Source organism: Chroicocephalus ridibundus, chromosome 4 (genome assembly GCF_963924245.1).
Source record: "Chroicocephalus ridibundus chromosome 4, bChrRid1.1, whole genome shotgun sequence".
Classification (NCBI taxonomy): domain Eukaryota; kingdom Metazoa; phylum Chordata; class Aves; order Charadriiformes; family Laridae; genus Chroicocephalus; species Chroicocephalus ridibundus.
The window spans coordinates 51,695,661-51,718,461 of NC_086287.1; the positions used below are offsets into that span (position 1 = coordinate 51,695,661).

The 22,801-nt window shown below is 42.9% G+C and overlaps 1 long non-coding RNA gene across 4 annotated transcripts in view; it reads right to left on the minus strand.

The window, feature by feature from the left end:
* Positions 1-22,801, minus strand: part of LOC134514742 (uncharacterized) — a 24,614-nt gene continuing 1,813 nt past the window's right edge. For 2 of the 4 annotated variants that reach the window (XR_010070785.1, XR_010070783.1), the window contains 3 exons: positions 14,229-14,353; positions 5,391-5,494; positions 1-782 (listed from right to left, as the gene is read on the minus strand). This is a non-coding gene — a long non-coding RNA (uncharacterized LOC134514742). Of the gene's footprint in view, positions 783-5,390; positions 5,495-14,228; positions 14,354-14,785; positions 16,989-22,801 lie in introns of those variants that run through there. The other 2 variants (XR_010070786.1, XR_010070784.1) reach the window with 2 other exon arrangements.

Consider the following 22,801-nt stretch of genomic DNA (forward strand, 5'->3'; position numbering starts at 1 on the left):
CACACATCCTCTCTGCAGCACACTCTATAGGAAGACAGCCCTGAGCACACACACGTCCTGCTCTCACACAGCCTGCTGTTCAATAAGAGCCAAACCACAAGATTTGTGACTAACAGATGTGACCTTTAATTGGTTTGCTTTGTAATGCACTTGATGACGGGATGAATCCACAACATATCGCCTTTGCTTTGGCTGCGTGATCCAACAGGTCTTCAGCATCATGTGCTTCCCAGAAATGAGTTCTGGGAAAAGCTCTGCAGTGTGGTCTATGAGGGGGACAATGAGGAGAGTCATCCTTTCTGAAGAGCATTCCTAACTCTGGTACCAATTTTCAAAGAGCTGAGGGTTGCAGCTGAACCAGGTAAAGAGCTCACTGTCCTTTGGTTTCTTTTTATCCCATCCACAAAAGATCTCTTTCCCTTTCCATCTGCTGGGATAGCATGTATTTGCTCCAGCTGTCCAATGAAAGAGAGAGAGAGAGAGGGCACACAAGCAAGCAAGAAAAATTTGACTTTAGTTAAAGTGGATGATTTTGACAGCAAAGGATTAGGCAGTAGCTATACTTTAAGTTACCTTGCAGATTCTAGCAAGGACTGTGGGGCAGATGGCCAGGGGTAATCTGGCAGCAGCAACCTCCTACCCCAGCTCAGACAGTGAGGACAAGAAGTCGGGCAGTCCTCAGTGACATTGTACAAATTATTTAACAATGCAGTTCACCTTTCTTTCGGGGCTGTAGTGAGAAAATTCCATGTCTCAGTGATCCTATGAAGTTTAAACAACTCCTGCAAAGAAAACAAAATAAATTAATCTTTTTCTTTATTTGTCCGTTAATATTAATTTCTATGGTTTCAAGCTTGGGGAGGTGAGAGGAAAGGAGGGAAATACCTCCAAGCTGTGGGGTTGAGGGTACATTATTCTATTAATTTCACAAGTCAAAGCTCTGGCACAAATGATATTCAGGAAACAAAATGTAATTCCACAGAGAAAAATGCAGCTATACTACATCTGGTGAAAAATAATTCGAATCACAGCTATTTATTGGGAAGAAGGATTCTCAGAAGCTGTAACGCTGAAAGAGACCTAAAATAGCAGGAGAGCAGACAGCAAGTTAGACATGCCTGTAATTTGAGATGACAGGAGGGGGGGAAAAAGCAGAAACAAGAAAACAATGGGATACTAGAGTCCATAAACAGAAACTGTACTCAAGGCCTCTATTAGTGGTATTGCAGCGTAAACCCCCTGGAATACTGCATTCAGTCCTCAAAATCTGCTCATCAAAAAGACACCAGCAAACACAAAGGAATTAATTTTTTAAAAAGTACAAGTGATGAGGATTGATTTAGAGATGCTGTCATATGAGTTGAAAGAGGTAAATGCAGATGTGCACGGTGTGTAGGACACAAAGCAATAAAAAGTAGGCACCGCGGGAGAACAACTAATTACGTTTGCAGAAGTGAGAGCATTATTATTGTGAGGAAGGAGAAACTAGGATGAAACGAGGCAAAAAGATGAGGCTGAGTACTGTTACAATGGCTTGGCTGTAAGTTCCACTGCCTGGTGGAGCAGTTGCTCCGGGAGACTTCTTCTTGCCGTATTTTAAATAAGCATAACACTACTGTTTATCCCTTGGCCTACCAAGCACCATGGGCTAGTTGATCTTTTACAGAGGAATTTTCCATCGCTAATTTCTGTGTTTCTGAAGCTTCCTCCTCTGTAGAGCACTGTTTGTCACATCAGGGTCAAACCTCTGAGGAGAAGACAAACAAACTAGTCCACAGGGAGAGAAGATCTAAATGAAGTAAAGAACTAAAGCATGTTTGTGTGTGATACTTCACAGCCACACCACAAATCATAGCCAGGCAAAGGCAGTGGCAATGAACTTTCCTTATATTGACCTCTGCTAGAAACCATACTATAAGTTTCCAGAGGATACAAGCAAGGAGAAGAGACTCTTCTTTCCATCCTCTTGCTTTAATTCTTCCCATCCCACTCCTGACTTCATTTCTTTCTCCAATATCTCCATCTGCTCCATCTCCCTCTCGCCTTTCATCCCCAGGTCAGTAAACTGAATGTTTAAATTCATTACTTGGAACTGTATTACATCCATCCTAAACACCATCCAATCTGGTTTATATACCTTAGGTATCAGAGCGGTATGTCACATTTTTTAAATACCATGTTTCAGTCAACCCTCATAGCAGTTCCCACCTTCTCTGACACCTCAGCCATTTTTGAAACACATGGCTGTCCTTTTGCCTTTTGTTTTCCCTGGTGGCCCTCTTGCGGTTTCTTCTACCCCCTTAATTGCTCCATCATTGTATCCTCCTTCAGCTTCCTAAGGGAGAACTTTTTCTTTTCGTCACTTTTGTTCTCCTTCATCTTGTCTCCAGGTAATTTCACACACACAAGAACGGATTAACTACCAGTGCAAGGTTGTATTCTCTACTCCAGTCCTTTATCTTCCTTTTCCAGTTTACTATGCTATACTATACTATAAATGCCACACCACACCCTACCCCACCCCCCAGCCTATACACATTTATTTGGGCATTGTTTTTAATTGAGACCTTTCTTTATCTAGGTCTTCATATTCAGGCAGTGTCTAAATTTTGCAGGTACTTTCTGTGTGTCTTCTTTTAAATAATGTCCTTACTTATCCATGGAGCAATATATCTCATCCTGACTTTAGTCACTTCATATCAAAATTACTGTGATATCTTTTCCTCCAGCTTTAAAAAATATGAACTTCAGTCATATCTATGCAGAACAGTGCTACAAATGTCATTGCCCTCGCCTGTCACATTGCAAGCAATACCTTTTACTTTCCATCCCTCTCTTGGCCCATCCTTCTCTACTTATCACCGCATCTCTCAGCCTGTCTTCTTGTTACTTCATCTTCTCACATCATGGTTTTGCCGAAATTTGCTGTGATTGGCACTGAAAAAAGCCATCTTGCACTCACACTGGCTTTGGCCTTTAGCTCTGCCCAGCACTGTCCCTCCCTCGTGCCACCAAATATCTATGTGACTGCACAGTGAATTGGATAAGGAAGATGAACTGGGTTACAAAAATGACACTGCCCTCACTCCCCAGGGGGAGCTTGACCTAACTGTGTTCCATTTATCAACAGAATCCAATGCCTTGGAAATAGGCAATTGGACCCATTGTTTTGCGAATCACAGGGATACCAGCCTAAGAGCCCAGGAGAACCTCAGTGAGTGCCCTTAGTGTGAGGAAAACCCCGAAAGCAGCACTGCGAGCTTTTCTGCCGTGTGCGCTGCCTTGCTGTGAGGCTGCTCCATGGGGCTCACTTTCAGGTCATTTAGGATCTGTAGGCTGTGCCAATGAAGAGGTCACTGCAGTAGGTAATTTTGGCGAGGTGACCAACAGCTCTGTTACCAGCTGCGGAGAGGTGTGATATTTCATGTACCAGCTGTCTGCTGGCAACAACTTTGGGCTATATTGTCTTTCAAAGCTGCACACCCAAAAGAGTATGCACGTGGTGTAAGGCACCTTTCTTATGGCAAAACAAGTGAATCACTAGGTGTTAGATGACTCTTATTGGTGAGTGGATACCAAATCACAACGCTCTAATTACAGGAGGTTTCTAAGGTGCCTTCCTTTATTCATATTTGACTTGCTATGATTCATCTGTTGGTTTTCAGTCTGTCTTTTTTTCACTTCCTACACCTCACTTGCTGAACTCTGCGGGACAGAAGCACCCGAACACAGTGAAAGCCACTACCAGGGGTAGAGCTTTTTTAGTGAGAAAAAACAGGCTTTCCTCCTTAAAACACCTAAATGCATCTAGCACCGTCACTTTCGTGTAACCCTCAGAGTGAGCTGAAGTCAACAAATCCGTGTGGATGCAGCAGAAGGACACGTTCACCTCCTGAGCTGACTGGCACAAGAAACAGTTTATTCAGGGGCCAAGAAGAAATCATGTGTCGCACCAGAAGCTATCACAGTGGCTCTGCCTATATTTATATTCAGAAAGAATGTGGGAGAGACTTGAACCCTCCCAGCCACCCCACAGTTTGTGGGATGATGAGCAGACATGCCTTTTCCCCTTGGAGCAGGTTTCTCATTTGTTGTCAGACAGCACATGCTGCTGATTTTGCGCAGTTGCTGACAACTTAGCCTAACCTCCCAGGGGTGACACTGCCTTCCTTGATAAAGGGAGGAATGACAGAATTCAGCCTGCTGCCATAGTCTGAATTTACAGGTTTACAGCTGGGTTTACACAGAGAAAGGGACTGGCAGAACCAGTGAGTTACAACTCTGTAACTATATCCCTCTTTATTGACCAGTTAAACTCCTTGAATAGATGCTCTCGTCTGGCATAGGTATGTCAGTGACTTCTGGCATAGAAGTGATGTACACGGTGAGGCTATACTGTGGGATTAAACTAGAGAGGCTGAGAAGGCTTGGTGGACAAATGGGGGCGTTTGAAATGTGAACTGCATTTGAATATACAGAGTAAGATGCAACTGCCCAGAATACGGAAGGCTTGTGGTAGTTATGTGGATGATAAAGTGAAGGACAGCTTCGTGGATTATTCCTTCATGTTATCAGATGCCTCTGATCCCAAATTATCTGTTGTTGTTAAATAGAACCTTTGTACCACAAAGGCACCATAAAGCAGGAGGAAGGATATAAAATGCTAGAAGTGCTGCTTGAAAGAAGGCACAGACTGTGTATCAATCTTCTGCATAGGACGAGTCTTTGCAAGCCAGTAGGGTCTGTGCACTTGTGGAATTCAGCTTGTGATTGCCAGAATAAATGTCTTTAACTAGAGAATCCCATATGCACATGTTCGTATTGTTTACAAGCAGTATTGTACAGTGGCCAAATGGCTGTGTATACAGACATGCTCTTCTCCAGAGAGCTAACGTGTGTGTTTGAACACCAGCTGTGGAATCTGTGTCTAAGGCTCTGTGTTTTTGTGGAAGAGAGTCATATTCTAACTGCGCCAATATGAAGCTGGGCAAATTCAAATTGGTTTGACACATCTCCAGTTCTCAGAATTTTTCTCAGTCTCTCAGGTTTTTGATTTATTTTCAAAAACTCTCCACAGAGACTGTTCTTTATGTGGAACTTACCCTTGTGCCAGGTGAGACTGGAATTTCACCCTTTCATAAAGGTAATCCGAGATTTTGTGTGTGCGCGTGTGTCTGTGGTGCCAACTCACTAGAACAGACACAGAGCCAACTCTTGGGCTTTGCAACCAAAAATATTCAACAAATAAGGCTGTTAGCCTTCCTCTTTTCCTTCCTTCCCTTTCTCCCTCCCTGCCTTCCTCACCATTTCCACACCTTGCTGAAACATGTGAAATCAAAACAGCAAAAATATTCCGAGTAAACAGTGATTTACCCCGGATTATTACTCACTGGATCCATGCGCACCATGCCCTGGGCAGGCATCCTCCCTCGCATCTGCCCTCTCCGCAGCAGAAAGTGCATCTGCTAGGTCCTGACTGAGGAAAGGCACAGTCCTGAACAGTGGAAAAAACAGTGAGACCTCAGTAAAGCAACGCTTGGGCTAGCACTGCGTTAAATCGTGGGCCAGAACCTTTACCAAATGAGGCACATATGCAAAGAGCAACAGGCTATGGTGTTCGCCTACAGCGGGGGAACTTGCCTTAGGAAGGGACTCTGTACTAAGCTGCACATAGCACATGGCGTCGTTCAGTGAGAGGTGATGTTCAGGCCTAGGTAGGAGATTTTGGAAGTAAGAAGCAAAAGCAAGTACAGCTACATGTTGTCTGACAGATCCATTTTTCACCATTAATGATCAACTTGCTTAAAAATTAGTAGTTCCCCCCCTGAGAGAGGCTTGCTTAGTCTAATTGTACAATCGTTACAAGCAACTGGAAACAGGGAACCAGTCTGGGAGCATAAATCTCATCTCAAGAAGGCTAGCAGGGACACCAGACATTGTGTTTGTTACTAGACAATGTAACTTATTAATGGCCAGAATGGGTCATTTTAGTTCAGTTTTCTGTCTCCAACAGTAGCCAAAAGTATATGCCTTGGATGGACCATAAGACAGGAAAAGCGTATAGAAAGATGACTTCTCTCAGTCATTTCTACCACTATTTTTACCTGTATTAGCTAAGTTAAAGCTAGCAAGAGGTGCTCCCTGCACTTCAATCACTCGAGAAGGAGCGATTGCAGATGTGTTTGAATTTATTTTCACATCTGTGTTTTCCAAAGTCTGCAAAGACCAAATGTCTTGCTGGAGAAAACTGCATGGCACAAGAATGTCACACATTCCTGGGAGGAGGCAAAGAGAAATAACTGGGTTAACGTGAATTACCCTATGTTGCTGCCAAATATGTAGCCACAGCCTGAACTGCAAAGTCAATGAAGTCAATCCTACCTAGCCATAATCTGATTCCATACTGTCCCCTTCTGTAGACACAGTGGTCATAAAATTAACCAAAAAAAAGTCTTCTTCTGTTATAAATATGTAAGTTTAAGCAATGAAATCTTTTGTCACCCCCATTACCCTTGAAAAAGACATTTTGCTGACATAAAGGTATTTTTTTCATCTGATGAAAGTCGCAGTACGCAGCAGTGCCCAGGGGAATGACGGTCTGTGTGCACAGGATACAGTCTGCCTGCACCTACCTTCTTGCGTGAGCCTGGCAGCAGGGAAAAGAGGGCAGAAAGAAGCAAGACTAGCAGCTGACCCGTGGAAGATGTGGATTCCTGTAGCTGCAATGAGTTATTACCACTACAATGAGCTTCCAGTGTTTACTGTACACATCCAGATTGGTATGCGAGGAGATGGTCTGTCTGAATAAATAAACAGAAAAGGCCAGGGTCCAAGCCTGACTGAACAATAGACTGGGGAGAATGTGAGCCTCCTCTTTAGCTGGACTTCCCTCCAGGAAACCCAAATTGTAATAAAATCCTACTGTATCCTGTGCCCTAGTCTGGGGGTGTTGGCTCAGTTCCAGCTAATCATGTAGATCGTATTTGCAGAAGGAGGTGAGTGCAGGCTGCTGGATGCAACCAACAAAGTATTCTGGAAGAAACCTCCCTGTTCTAGATGGGAGGAGAGTTGGCCTCAGCATTTTGAGAGAGGTTCATCTGTTCAAATGAACAGATGTGACTGTTTCTTTAGTCAAGTCGCTGGCCACACGGCAGACCTAAAAAATTCCTAACTCCTCTCCTGCCTCCTTATCTTGAGAAATGGGAATGGCTGTCCAAACACAGCGATTCTCATCATCCCAGACAAAGGAGATTTCTAGACTCTGAGGCTCCCACTTCAAGATATCTGGGGTTTGAACTGTGCGGTATTTGAGACCTGTTTGGATTAGTGAGTCTGCTGAACATGAAGATTCTCTTCAACGTATGAGAAACTAAAGCATCTATTTTTCAAACTGTGGCTTTAAACTGACCAAGAGAAAGAGAGACTTGGGACAGGAAGTTTCTAATGAGAACCGATATCAAATCCCGAAGCCAGGCTGTAAAAGAAGCAGTTCTCAACCTTCTGTAATCAACCAGCCAAACAGTTTTCGGAGGGTGTGGGGGTGGGGGAAATTAGGGAGTGTCTGGAGCATTTTATGTACTACTAGTCTTTGTCAATTAGGAGCTCAATAAATAAAGCACTTAATGTCTAGTTAATAAAATGTTATGATTTTAGAAAAATTAAATTACATGTCATAAACACAGGCATTTTAACTGGAGATTTTAACTGGAGTACTGATACAGCTTGCTGCCTTCCAGCAGTCAGAAGTCAGCAAGTGTTCCGTTACCTGTGCTTTTACATGTTATGGATTGATAGTGGTTCATAGTTCACAGACTGATTGAATTGACTGACACTGTTTTGGAGCTTGTGATGGTGGATTTGAAAATCAAGGTAGCTGGGATCTCTGAATGCTTTGATGTTTTTAATGTCACTTCAGAAAGGGCTTTTTTAATATGCTGCATGTTCATATCTGAAACTGGTTAGATTATTATACCTGCCTTTTCAAAATCAAGGTAGAGCCTTTTTTTTTTTTTTTTTTTTGGCAAAGAAATTAGATATTTTCACGTCTTTTAGCAGGATTTGGAAGTAGACTATTCCTATTTTTACATTTCCTGTTCCAGGAAGGAAAGAAGGTTTTTCAATTTTTTTTTTTTTTTTTTTTTTTTTGCTACAGACCTTTCTTTCCTAGTTGAATCAAATCCGACTTGGTGGTGATACTGAAACAGTTGTGCTTCCTGTTTGCTTCTGCTTAAGGAAAAAAAGTTATAGTATGAACTGCTGAAAATGCAGCATACTTTTCTGTAACTAATTAACATCCCACTTTCTCCAAACATTGTTTAACAATTACTTATCAATGTAAGCCCTTACATTAACTAGTATCTCAAATGCCTTTCCTTTTTGAAATGCAGACAGGAAAAGTATCGAGTATGTTATGAGTACTCTTTCTGCTCTACTGTAGAAACCATTTTTCTCTAGGACTTCTGCATTGAATCACATTGAATCTTATCATAGAAGCAGAGGTAAATGCTAGTCCAAATCCAATTTGGATTGCAATATACTGATTTTTACCCGGGACATGGGATTTTTTATGCAATTCCCCTTTTCCCCCCCTCTCTTCCTATAGTTACATTGTAATTTTGTGTGCTGACTCAGCTGACACACTCCACTCTAGAAGTGGCTGCATTTTCAGCAACAACTGAAGTGTTTGCCACTGTACATAAGCTGTGAAATAGTTTAGAAGCTATAGAATAACATCCTCACCGCTATCAGTACATTTACAGCAATAACATGCCACTTGTAGTTATACTGTGTAAGCACTAACTCACTAATGATCATAGTCTATGGAGAAGCAAGAATTTCAGGGTACATTTCATATATGTGGGAATGAAAGAAAAAATTTGAGCCTGATTTTCAGTAGGTCCTCTCAACTGCTCTTAAAAGTCAGGCAAGGTTACATCTGCACGGTAAGGTCAAGTAGACCAAGAATCTGTAGAGCAGATGCTCTACACACACAGTTGATGCTGAGGTTCTGATATGCACACTATGCATATTCCATTTTTTTTCAGTTCAAACCACCTTAATTTGGGTCCCCTGGACTAAACGCCTATTGAGGTCCAAGCACGTTAAGTGTGCTTCTGGAGAACATTTTCCATTTGAATTTCACTCAACAGAATCTCATCTCTGCACTCCAAAATCAGCCCCTGATGCAAAATAAAACACAGACAATAGAGATGATCCATAGAGTTGCATCAAAACTTCTGATCTGAACTAAAACACTAGAGACACGTCACAAGGATTGCTGGCAGGATTGCTGTAATGGTTATACTCTGTCCAAGATTCACCTTACTTCACTAGGAGTTACAACCACAGTGCAGAGAAAAGGCTTAACAGACTGACACATGGTTCTGCTGTTTCCAAGTTGGTATATGAGGTCCTACATTTAGGCACATCTCCCGAGGTATAAAGTAACTATACTTGTCTAAACTATAACACTTTGTATCTGAAGATATGAGAATTCATTCTGCTTTATATTACAGACATGCTGATTCAGAATAGTTGGTGACACGAAGCCGCCTTACTACCAAAAATCTGTGTTTGTATTGATTTAAGCATTATTTTTACTGGTGGAAGCAATTTTTCTTGAGAGCAGTGCTTCAGCTCCATGGTATTCGTGTCCCTGAATAATGAAGTTGCATAACGCTACATCACCGTAAGGTATCACAACATGAGGATTCAGGCAGCAATGTTCCCGTGTAGTATTGGCATGAAGAGTTACAGGCAGAAATGGAGAATCCTTTAAGGCATTGTTCACACCACTGTACTTACATTGCCTTTTGTAATCACAGGTTTGTGTGGTGTGTGGATACACTGGAACTATAAAGTCAGCCACCAATATCCAGCCTTTCTGTTTCATGCATAAATTCTCTTCCCGAGCTGACACAAATCCTCAGCAAACATATAGTTGCCAGAGGAACACTCTAACTATAAACTATATCTGCAGTTGTCTTCTCTGAGTTCCTATTCCCTAAGTAGTGGCTCTTCTGCCAATACAATCTGTCACAGTGAAGATGCACACTCTGGGTAAAAGCAACCAAGTACCCCAGTGATGGGGCAACATCAGTAGCTATAAGCCAAGGAATGGCTTCCTTGAGTTGGTGTTAGACTTATGGTCATTCCATTTAACCTTCAACTAAGGTAATTTAATAACCGTATCAGAAGAAGATATTTTTAATGGAGGAATACTGGGGAGCCTGGTTTAAACAACAGCTATCAAAACAAAACAAAACACCCCAAATTGTAGCAGCCACATCCTTTTTTAAGGTTGTGACGCTCCTCAGTACCCCTTCAATCAGTCTCTGGTACCACAAGGCACCATGCATCAGTTGATGCTGATCTGTAGCATTGTACAATGCTGTCATTGTGGGGACAAGGAATGAAGTCAAATTGTTTGCCGGATGCACCAGTCAGCAGGGAACAAAACAAGAACACCAATGCTTAGGTGCTCTTCTTGGCATGGCAAAGGATTCAGATAACACATCAAAATAGATAACTTGGGTGCCAGGATTAAATTCAGCATGTCCTAAGAGGCTGGGGTTTTCGCAAGCACCACTCTGCAGTTTACTGAGAGGAAAAGACCATAAATCACCATAGACATAAAGTGTTTGGAATTTTACAAAAAAAAAAAAATCAATTAAATTAAATTAATAAGAACCAATGGGATACTTGCTATATATACACAATAACTTTATGCTTTCAGAAGCAACTGTGCAGAGTGCAGTTCCTGTCTCTGCTGGCTGCCTCTGTCCCTCTTGCCCAGGGTGGTGGCCTGCCACCCCTTGCTGTGGCACCCTCTCCCATTGTTACCCTGCCCTCCTCCGAACCAGACCTGCCAAACCTCATGTGCTGAGCGTGAGAGTCACACCAGTGGCTCCTCCTGCCACACCGCAGCTTGGTTCACACCTCATGTGCTCACAGTGTCACAGCTGCTGCTCTGCATAGAAGCAGAGCTGCTGGGCACAGCACGGCATGGCTGTGTGGCCCCAGACAGTGCTGCCTGCAGCACAGCGAAAGGACATATGGAAAACGTTTGTTTTCAACTCCAAACAGGACCTCTCTCATGCTTACCGCTCTGTGCCTGTCGCCGTTACAGAGTTAGGGTCTCTGCAACTCTGAAAATACACTTAATGCATTTATCTTGGTGTACCTCATTGTTCCCAGCCTGTTCCATTTCTTAACCAGGAGGGAACTTGTGCTGACTCCTGTAGGAGAACAGCAACATGGACATCAAATGCTGTCAGAGACTGAAGTGAAATGAAATATTTAACTTTTGGGCAAATCTGACTTTGGGCTTTATTAGTGAATGTATAGTTCTCCTGAGCCTTGTGAACTCAGGAAAAAGTAACATTGGCTATCAATCATATCAAAGAGAAAAACAAAATGCATAGGCAGTGGAGGCAGGGGTACACATCCTGGGAAGATTATAGGGATATGGCCTGGGAATACAGTGCCTTGTCTAGGGACATAAAAAATATCAAGAAGGTTTTCTTCAGGTACATAGGACAACAAAGAAAGATGAAAGAAACTGAGCAAAACAGGAGACCTGGCTACAACCAACATGGAGAAGGCTGAGGGATTCAACAACTTTTTGCCTTGGTCTTCACCAGCAAGTACTCTAGCCATGCTGCCCACCTCACAGAATCCAAAGGAAGAGACTGGGAGAATGAAGTACCACCCACCATACAAGATCAGGTTCGAGACCATTCTAAGGAACCTGAAGGTGCTCAAGTCCATTGGACCTGCTGAGACACATCAAAGGGTCCTGAAGGAACTGGCAGATGAAGTTGCCAAGCCACCATCCATCATATCTGAGAAGTCATGGCAGACTGGTAACGTTCCCATTGACTGGAAAAGGTGAAACATAACCCCCATTTTAACAAAGGGAAAAAAAGGAAGACCCAGGGGACTACAGTCTGGTTAGTCTCACCTCTGTGCGTGGCAGGATCATGGAGCAGATCCTCCTAGAAACTATACTAAGGCACATGGAAAATAAGGAGGTGTTTGGTGACAGCGAGCGTGGCCTCACTAAGGGCAAATTGTTCCTGAGAAATTTGGTGGCCTTCTACAACAGTGTTACAGTATTGGTGGATAAGGGAAGAGCAACTCATGTGATCTACCTGGACTTGTGCAAAGTATTTGACACTGCCCTGCACAACATCCTTGTCTCTAAAATGGAAAGACATGGATTTGACAGGTGGACCACTTGGTGGATAGGGAATTAGCTGGATGGTTGGGCTCAAAGGATTGCAGTCAACAGCTCGGTGTCTGGATGGAGACCAGTGATGAGCGGTGTCAGTCAGGGATCTGTATTGGGACCAGTATTATTTAAAATCTTTGTCAGTGACATGGACAGTGGGATTGAGTGCACCCTCAGCAAGTTTGAGGATGACACCAAGCTGAGTGGTGTGGTTGATACTCTACAGGAAAGGGATGCCACCCAGAGGGACCTTGACAGGCTTGAGAAGTGAGCCTGTGCGAACTTCATGAAGTTCAACATGGCCAAGTGCAAGGTCATGCACCTGCATCGGGGCAATCCCAAACATGGATACAGCCTGGGCAACATGTGGATTGAGAGCAGCCCTGTGGAGAAGGACTTGGGAGTATTGGTGGATGAAAAACTGAATATGAACCACAAAGCATACCCACAGCCCAGAAAGCAAACCATACCCTGGGCTGCATCAAAAGAAGCGTGGCCAACAGGTTGAGGGAGGTGATTCAGCCCCTCTACTCTGCTCTCCTGAGACCCCACCTGGAGTACTGCATCCAGCTCTGGGGCCCCCAGCATAAGAAAGACATGGACCCGCTTGACATGACACCTCTTGCCTCTGAATAATTTGAGAATGGAATTTCCACAACAAAGCAGATCAGTAGTCTACAGCATTTTTCACCTCACGCACCCCGGTCACTAATATGAGTTATTTTACAAAACTCCGCAGAAGAGAGTAAAGTATAGGCTGACAACTGAAAGCTTCTTTGAGAGGCTGGCTCATGTCCTGAAATTATAGATGCGCAAGCGCAGCTGCATTTGTGCCATTTCTAATGGGCCAAAGGGGAAGCATCTAATAAATACACATTTATACAGAGATAAAACACCCCTCTGGGGATTTGCTGCTTACACCTGAGGAAGTGAACAGTGACAATAGCAGATAAATAATGAAAAATAAATTATGTTTTAAAGAGCCCTTTAATTTTAATAGTCCATGGTGATGTTAATAATACAGGGAAGGACATTTTTTAAGCATTTATCTTGACATTCACCCTTATGCTGCCTTGGTAATTTAAGCATGTGGTTGTGATGAGGTAGAGCTTTAGCAGAAGAAAGATAATTTATATAATTTATATTCCAAATTCTTAGTTTTTACAATCCTGCTCTTCTATTTTGAGGCATTACTAGAGGCTTTTCTGAGTGTACGGAGCATACCTCATCTTTTCTGAGTTTTAAGCCACCCAAAACGACCAGAGAAAGAAACCACTTTTTGATTGTTTTCTGTTGCAATTATATGCATGACCAAGGCATTATTGAATTTTATGATTTTATTACTGTTTATTAGCACTTAAACCTGGACTTCTTTGACCCAGCCACCATATTAACACAGACTGAAAACACAATCCTAGCTAGTAGGGCAGAAATAAGACCTTCATAATTGTCATTTCAAACCAATAAAAGGCAGCAACTGCAACAAAATGGGCCTGAACGACTTCAGCATTTCCTTGATGATGGGATGTGAATCCTATTGCTTACTAAGATGTAATGGCGACTGTTCACTCACCTACTCTCATACAAAATGATCTTATGGGGTTCCTGTTGCAGTTCTGGGTCACAGTCACAACTTTACAGCTGTCCTTACCTCCCAGCTCTGCAGGCAGCCTGAGCTGCAGGGCCAGTGACACGAGGTGAATGTGAACAGGCAGTTTCTTGAAGCGCGTGAGCGCCTGAGGCCAGCTTGATCTGCCATTGCCCATGGTACACCTAACAGCCCAGCACACCTGCCCTCACCACAGACGCAAACTGAGCCCGAGCACGGCTTGGTGAAGTGCTTGAACATTGGCCTCTTGGTGCATTTTGTGTAGTGCCCTGCAAATCTACAACCAATTCACGTAACAGAAGCCAACAGCTCTGCATGCTCTACACTTACAGTCTGTGCCTTGCTTTGGAGAACATCACACTGGTTTATTCCCAAGTCTTTGCTTACCTGCAGGCAGCATTGCCATCGCAGGAGGGTGAGCCGGTGTATGACTGGCTTCCTGCTGGGAGAACCCAGGCACGCAGTGGTTAAAGCCAGGCAGTGCAGAGAACGGTGACCAAGTGGGGTTAAGGCTGTGGAAAAGCAGAAGGGAAGCAAGAAAATTCAGCATAAGAAAAATAGTTCAGCTGAGACTATAGGCTGTGTCACAGCGACCTTGGATTGTGCCTGCAGCTGACTACAATGGGCTGTGCTGTAGCAAGACTTTGTAATGAATACAGAATATTAAACTGATGAAATGCTTTTACAGCTGGTTTGTTGATACTGGCATCGCCGCACTCTCAGAGTTGGTACTTGATGTTTCACTCAGTTCTGAAGCCTAAACTGGCCAGAGGTCACCACGAGGGCCTGGGGCCCTATCTGTGTGCAGAAACTGCTCTCCTGCCAGTAATGGTGCCCAGGAATAGATCCTACTAACTACTTGCTACTGAAGGTAAGTTCCTCTGTCGGAAGAAAGAAACCACACCACTGAAACCTGCATGCTTGAGGCCTGCTGTTTTACATACCATGTCTTGAAGGAGCTCTTTCTGGCCGCTGTTGTCAATCGCAGTTAGCTGAGGAATTCCAGCATGTTTGCACTTTCCCTCGCTGCCGCCCCCTCCAAGTTGTCGCTTGCACAGTGTGGCAGTCATTGTCAGTGGCTGAAAGGGAGAGCTGGGAGCCCGTGCTGGTGCTGGCCTTTGCTTTGCTGTCTAGCCTCAGCACGGCTAAGTCACACTGAGAGACACTGACATTCAGAAGGATAGCGGGGAGGAAGAATTTCCCCTCCAGTGATTTTTAATCTTCATATTTATCCTTTGCCAACTCTGCGGTTTGTTTACTTTTTTGCTTTTATAAGAAAGATTAAATATCTTTCTTTTGTCCCTGGTGGCTTGCTCCTTCTGTCTTGCCAGAACTAAATCTGCTATGGTGTCAGGGTTGTAAATACCTCGAGGAAAATGTTTCAAAGCATGCTTTAATTTGCTTTAAAAAAGAGGATGCAGTTCCATTGATTTGAGATACGTTACACAGAATTTTCTCCCAGGAGTTTTGCAAGGATCAATGAATGGTTGTTACATCTGGATGAGAGCTTGGATAAAGAAAGTTGTAAAAGCTTGATGTTATGCTTAGACCAAATGCTTTCTGATGGAAAATACTCAGCTTCTTTTCATCCCGATGACACTTTGCAGTTTGAACACATTCATAATCTTGTGAACTGACAGTCTGAACTGTGTATCAAATTTTTTAGGGACTGTTTTGCAGCAGGGCGGGAGAGAAAATTACCTTAGATGAACTGTTAATGTGCAGTGCTCTCTTCACAACAGCGTTAAGCTGCTCAGTTTCCAGTTTTAATACCGACAAGTGTCCACAGACTTACATAGCACACAGAGAGTATCAGTTAGCACAGAGCCTTACAGATCACATCTGTCAGCAGTGGTCTCACCCTCTAATTTGCAGTCCCGTTTGAAGAGTCTCATGTATCAGCAATTCAAGCTGAAAAGGCACTAGCTGCTTCAGCTGAGAGGCCAGGGAGGAAGGAATACTGTCATCTGAAAGACGATTGAGAACTGACCCTGAAGAGTATGCATTAACCACATGGGTTTGCTCCATTCCTTAAAAATCATAACAATAAAACCCTGTCAGGATGACAGCTGTTTAGTGAGTAAAGATGAGGCCAAATGCCACATAAGTGCAAACCGTAAAGTTCTTGATTCTACATTACCTGCACGTTGTTTAGCCACTGCAACAGACAACAGACTGACAATGCGCAGGTTGCACGGCCGTGCAGAGTCAGGCCAACGTTGCTAATCATGCCCGGAATGTACCCTAAAAGGTCCCACCCTACTCTCACAAAATTCATGGGTTTCACCGACAGAAATAAATGTAGGAAATTTTAAGATGAAAAGAGTCTAATGCAGACAAGTCCTTAAGGCAAGGATTACCTGTCAGGTCCAGTGATCAACACAGAAACTTTCCCTAATCACGCAGACCAATCAATTTGTCTGAATTGCAGCAAAAAGAAATACGTGTTAAAATGCTAAATGCATTGACACCTTGCACCATGGCTGCAAAGGTGTCTAAATTTATGCACATTCAAAAGTTGCTGTCAAGTAGTCTCATTTGTATAGCTTTTCAATATTTCTAACTGATTGGTGCTTTATTTCAAAAAAGCGTACTTAGTGCCCGCCTGATGCTTTCTGTCTGTACATCTCCAAATTCTTCACAAAAGTAAATACAAGTAGTCTTGCCCATTTTTAACCTATGAGAAATCTAAGGGCCTTGACAGACAAGCTGTGACAAATCTTGCTGGAGTGTCCAGAGAAATTATAAATCCGATTCTCTCTCCCTCTACAGGATACAGCTGTCTCTGCATCAGGATTGCCAGAACGGAGGTATGCCTGATGCTCTAACACCCCAGTGCCATGTCTCTTGCCCAACTGGCTGAAGGCAAAGATGTTTGGAAGCTAATGCATCAGTCTGCACTCCAGTGGATGCTGCCCAAGCCGGCTTTTCTCCTGCTGCCTTTCCTGTGGAGTTGGTAAGTGTTGGCAGGAAGATAGGCTTTCCACTTGGTCCCCAAATAGTCTACGTCCAGTTGGATCAACATATACTTGATGTCATAGCTCTACTGCATTAATTAAGGAGCTAAGTCCTGCATCTTCTAATTTGGAAAAGGATAAGCAACTTCATTACTAGGAATCTGCTTTTTCTTATGAGCGTTAGGATGCTGTTGACATTGATTGTATCAGCTACTCACCTTGTGACATGAACATAATGGAAGTAAAGGGAAAAGGTACAAGCAAAGCTCCCTTTTTTTTTTTTTTCATGCAAGACTAGGGCAAATCATTATTTCCTTTTTGGAAAATGGAAAAAATATCTGCTTTGATATTAAGTATTTTCGCTCACAATGCAGAGAAATTTTACAGTGAATTTTAAAATTAAATTATTATTGTTGCGATTCAGGCTTTTAGAATTCTTCCTGGTAGCTATTTCAAATAAAGACAACGCATTGTAAAATTGCTGGTACTGAGCAATTACAGTTCTCACATAGTGGAGGCCAGATTTATTTCCGATCTTTAATGTTATGGTGCATTTAATCACAGTGCAATGAAAATACATAAGAATGTCATGGTTATTTTCCAACATCTCTAAAACTGAGTTCCTTCTCTGTCTGCATTATAACATCGGTTTTAATTTATATATTATTTCTTGGCCCTATGGCTATGATTTTCCATTCTGTTTACAAGTCTACAATAGTAATGCTTTCCATTGTGAAAGATATGCCTTCATTTTAGAGGTATCAACAGGAAAAGGAGACAGTAAATACCCCCATGGTATAGGATTCCACCTCTAGTAATAGGTACGTGAATAGCTACTTAGAAGTGAAGAACTGGTACTACGTTATACCGTAAATATTCTTAGCAGAAATCTCTGCATGCAAGCTATATTGGTAACAACACATATCTCATTCCTAAAGAAGTAAATAGTTTTTTTTCCTGTATGTATGTATTTAAAACAGCTACTTTAATTTTTGTCAGAATTTCCAGAAGTTTTCTGGTAGGGAAAAAAAAAAAAAAAGAAAAAAAGCTGAGGGGGGGATAAAGTAGAGGAGTTTCCTCACTGTTTTGTTTGTTTGTTTTCAGAATTGCCAGACACTTTCCATCTCTGTCCCCCCGCCCCCCGTGGTTTAAAGCCAAACATTGTCACAGATGAGCAGGAGAACCTCTGGCACAGGGATTTCTGGTGCTGCATATGCAACACCCTCTTACAAATTTCATGTGCATTTTCCTTACCTGACCTAATAAGAAACAAAGAGAGAGAGGACACAAAGCTCCTAACTTCTAACTGGTAATCTTTTATAAGCAAGTCTCAAAGTACATCGACTACATCCAGTTCAGGGGCTACAGACTACTATGTTTTTCCGTTCTGTGCATGAACTATGAAAACCTTGGCTGTACCCATAACATAAACAATGAGAACCAAAGTATTATTTCATACTTGGGGTATTTTGCTTGTACTGCCTTCACTAGCAACCTTTAAAGTAATCAGTACTACCTGGAAAACACTACAGCAAAGTAGTGCTTTTTCCTTCAGCCCTGTTATTACAGCTGGAAAAATATGGGCAATATTTCGTCCCCACAAGCCCTTCTTCAGGACATTTGCATGTAGGATGTTTGAATTATAGGTCCACATGACTCCTGGCTGGCAGTGCTCTCAGCAGGGGTGGACTCTTGTGTTGGTTCAGAGACCTGCTTGTATCTAATCACAGCTACCTCATGTCTGGCACTTGCATTTAATAAGCAAGAAAGGGCCAAAGGAGACATCAGAAGCATCTGAAACAGCTACTGTTTAGAAACAAATCTTTATGTTCTAATGGTCTCTCTATACATTTGAGATTGTGTTAGAGTAGCTACATTAGCACAAAGGCTTTCTCACAGCATCTAGTGAGTTTTTCAGCTCCCATTAATCACCTAGGCTCCTGAGCATCTTAACCAGCAAAATGCTTTCCTTTTGATGCAGCTGGCCCTGATTCCAAGCGTTTTGTCAGTAAAGCTCTACTGGTTAGAGGGCATGGTGTCTGCTTTTACAGCCAACATCATTTCAAGCCAGTTCAGTTTTCCTGGTTGAGGAGGCTATTACAGTTTCTCTAGGTTCACCACTATTTTTATGACTAGCAAGTCCTTAGGAATCTACATTTCTGATTGAAGTCAGAGGCTTTCTGCATCTTAATAAATGACCAGCTGGCAGTTTAAGCAACCTGTGTTTTATTCATTTTCAGCTTTTCACTTGATCCCTTTTGCAAGCATTTTTCTCCCACACTTTGGAAAGTGAATCCATCTTGTTTGCTGCTTACTTTCTACATCGGTCACCACCTCAAGGCCAATCAGGACATGCTTGGTTCTCACTTTTTGAGTCAAGGTGCCAAGACACTTGCTATTGTCTTATGCTCTGGGCCAGTTTTTAATCATATTTAAAATTGAAGGCCGCTCCCATACTAGGTATAGGAAGTGTCAAAATTGTCTACAAAGTTTTGTCAACACAGCGATGCTAGCTAGAAATAGGAAGAAAAAAAAAAATCATAGCTCTGCTGGCAGCACCTCCCACATGGATGAGAGTCTGCCCCCGCGCTGAGTAACGCAGGCAGCCTGCAGGCAGGTAACCTGTGGGCAAGACAAATGCCTCTGGCCTGGGCACTCTGCACCTCCCCTACAGAGCTCTGACAACACACCCAAAAGAACCCATGTTTTGTAGCCTAAGGATTAAAATCCTGTATTTTAAGCTTTTATGCCTGCTCATGAACTGCAGTCTCTCTCTGCCCTTAGGCACAAAAGCTGAGGACTGTGGTAATCTCTGGTGACTGGTGTTCGTGAAGTGGGTTAGGTGGAACAGAGAGATCGTGTCTGCTGGAAAGCCCATTTTAACTGGACCAAAAGGAGTGAGGACAAGAACGTGGAAGTTAGATTCGTGACAGTAAACTAAGCATGCTCTGAACTGTTTTCTGGCACAGAGACCAATGGGCATAGGACGGTTTGCAAGAGCTGCTCGGCTCTTGGCCTCTCAGACAGGGTGGCCACATGCACGCTGCTCGTTGGGGTTGCTTCCTAGTCCATGCCAACTCCTGACCCTGGAGCTGCTTGGGAGAACGACAGTCAGGATGAGTGGAAACCACGCCAAGAACAACACTAGCAATTTAACAGCAAAGGCCTCAGGAATGTTCTCTGACACTTTTTAGTTGACTGGTCGATGCAACCAGGCATCTAGGGAGAAACTTGCCCTCCTGGTAATAATCTAAGCATGATTCCCAGTAACAACTACAAGCAGAAACTTCTGTCCTAGTCCTGTCATGAAAAGACTGATATATCCATCAGTATGTAAGACAGTATAAATGGGACTTTAGAAAGTTGGAGACATTTCAGGAAATTCCTGGTTGGAGAATATGACTCCAAGTACTAGTAAACCCAATTTTACCTGCATGCTCTGTGAAGATTTCTTTCCTATTATTTGCTCTTTGCTGCTAAAGAAACACCATTAAAAAAACAAATGATGCAAAAGTAACTGAGGAAAAGATGTCTCTCACACTTTACCTTGCTCAATCTCTAACCAGAATCACCTACTATGTTGTTCTTTTCTTCGGGGCAGGGCAACAGCTTCACTTTTCCTTGCAGCAGAGAAATAGCACCCACCCAGCACGGGTGCGGTCACGGAGTAGCCCTGCCTTGCCGCGGACAGCCCATAAGGAAGAGACTTTGTTCTACAACATTGTTCTGCAACAGATACTCCAGCGAATACAGTGTAGCCTGGGAAAAAACTAATAGTTCTTCCCATCAAATCCTTAACATCCCAAAGATTTCTCTCCCAAGGAGCTTAAACAGTCAAAGCGAGATAGAACTGTGTGCTTCTTTCCCCGGAGTGTAAAAGGTTACGGTTCTCCAGCCAAGAATTGTAGGGAAGCTAAATTTATTCCTTTCCTTTTTGACTTCTGAAGGGGGGGGTGGTGGTGGTGGTGAAGGACTGGCTGGAATGGGTTTGTCAAATTATTTGCTTGCTTTTTTTATGCTTATTTTTTACCTTGAATATATTAGGAACAGCAAGACTGACTTTTCCTCACAACAAAGCCCCTCTCAGATACATTTATTTGGGGCTGTCACTTTAGTTGATGGACTACAACAAATATGACATTTTTGCAAAGTGTTGATCTGTCATTGGACTTATATAGCTATGTATAAAGACAGAGGTGTGTTTTAAACTGACTTATTGAAATTATTTCATTGAGCTTTCCATCCCTTGATTTTTTGCCTTGCTTTATTCTGTCATGATAGCTGACTTCTGTTGAAGATAAATACTTCACGCGTGAAACGCACACAATTCTTTCAATGCTTTGTATTTTCTTCCACTTACCTCCCACTCCTATTTTTTTTTTTTTTTTTAAAAACAAAAATGGCTGGCAGTCCCTCTCCATTAAAAATTCAAAGGGCACACAGGCCACTTCCCTCCTGATATTTTCCACGGAGGGAAAAGTTTAAATCCCTCAGAGTCCAGCAGAGAGAGCTGACAACAAGGGAATTGCCCCTGCCTATTCCTTGCAAAGTACCAGTAGATACAGAAAACTAGGACGACTTGCTATTTCAAGTGAAAAGGCAAATGAAGAACTATTCTCCTACTGCAAGCCCCAGGAGGTCCCCAACTCCCACCTAGCCCTCAGAAGTCATCCCTTCTTGTCAACCTTATTCAAGTGATTCCCAGCCTGGGTCCCTGCTCCTCTCTCCCCACATGAAACACCAATTCTGGAGGCTTTTTTTACACGGCTGGGAACAGACATCACAGACAAGAAGAGCAGACAGCAGGTAAGTATACATACCCACACACCCACGTCCTCTTGTCCAGGAGATCCTGAATTTAGAAAGCTGTCAGCAGTGTTTAAGAGTCTCATAGTCCAAAGACTGTTCACTCACCCAACCCCCTGCAGTGCTATTGCTCACGTGTGTTTTATATAGACGCATCTGGAATACTTCAGGAAGGATGATTCTCAGATACGCCAGACTGGCTCAACCAAGAGAGAGAGACAAATCAGTCAGTACTATAGCTGTGTCACCCAGGCCTGAGTGCAGGCAAACGTGCCCAACTCAGAAGCAGAGTTTAATTTTCAGACTCAGTGACTGGTCTAACTAACAGCAGTTTAGCTCATGAGATCCAAGCCAGTTCCTGCACATAGGGCTGTACAGATGCGTCTGCAGGCTCAGAGCTCACAGCTAAGTCCCACTGGGTGAAATAGACATGAAATCACAATAAAAAAAAGGCTGCAAGAAGACCTAAAAAGGTCATCCAATGCGTCTAATTGTTCTAAGTGGTTTGGTGGGGTTTTTTCAAACTCAGAGAGAATTGCCTCTGGCATAGCAGATAATTCAACTGGTGTTTCTCAAAACTTTCTGATAAGCACACTGATCACACGGCCAGCCTTCCTTACACAATGCAGTCTCACCCTTCACCCCTTAGAACCTGATTTTGGAGGTATGGACCTTGAAGACACCTACAGACAGTACGCCAAAGGAAGAAAATAAGAGAGAGAGAGAAAGACAGAAAGAGAGAAAGAAAGATATACTCACCCTCAGATAAAGCATTTTACTAAGCACTTCTGCTGGCTTCTGACCATGAGCTACAAACAGCATTTCATTTTTGACACTAAATCAAACTTGTCATTATTTCCTCATAATTAGAAGGCTCCCAGAGTGAGGAAATGGCAACAATAGGAGGTGGGCTGGGGAGCGAATTCAGTTCGATGGCAGTTGTGCTTACTGGCAGGCAGCATCTTTGTACTGAGTGTGTGACTCACAGGTAAATGTTCAGTCTTGCTACATACTCCTGTGATATTTAGCAATGACAGTGTTCTACTCCCGCGCCCCCTCCTCTCCCCCCCGCCCCACACCCTTTGCATCTCTCCACCTACTCGTCTGACAAAATTACTCTGTGCAATTAAGTCCTTGAACTAGGCACGGATCAATTTGATTTTGCATAAGTTTTGTAAAGTCATTGCTTTAGAAAAA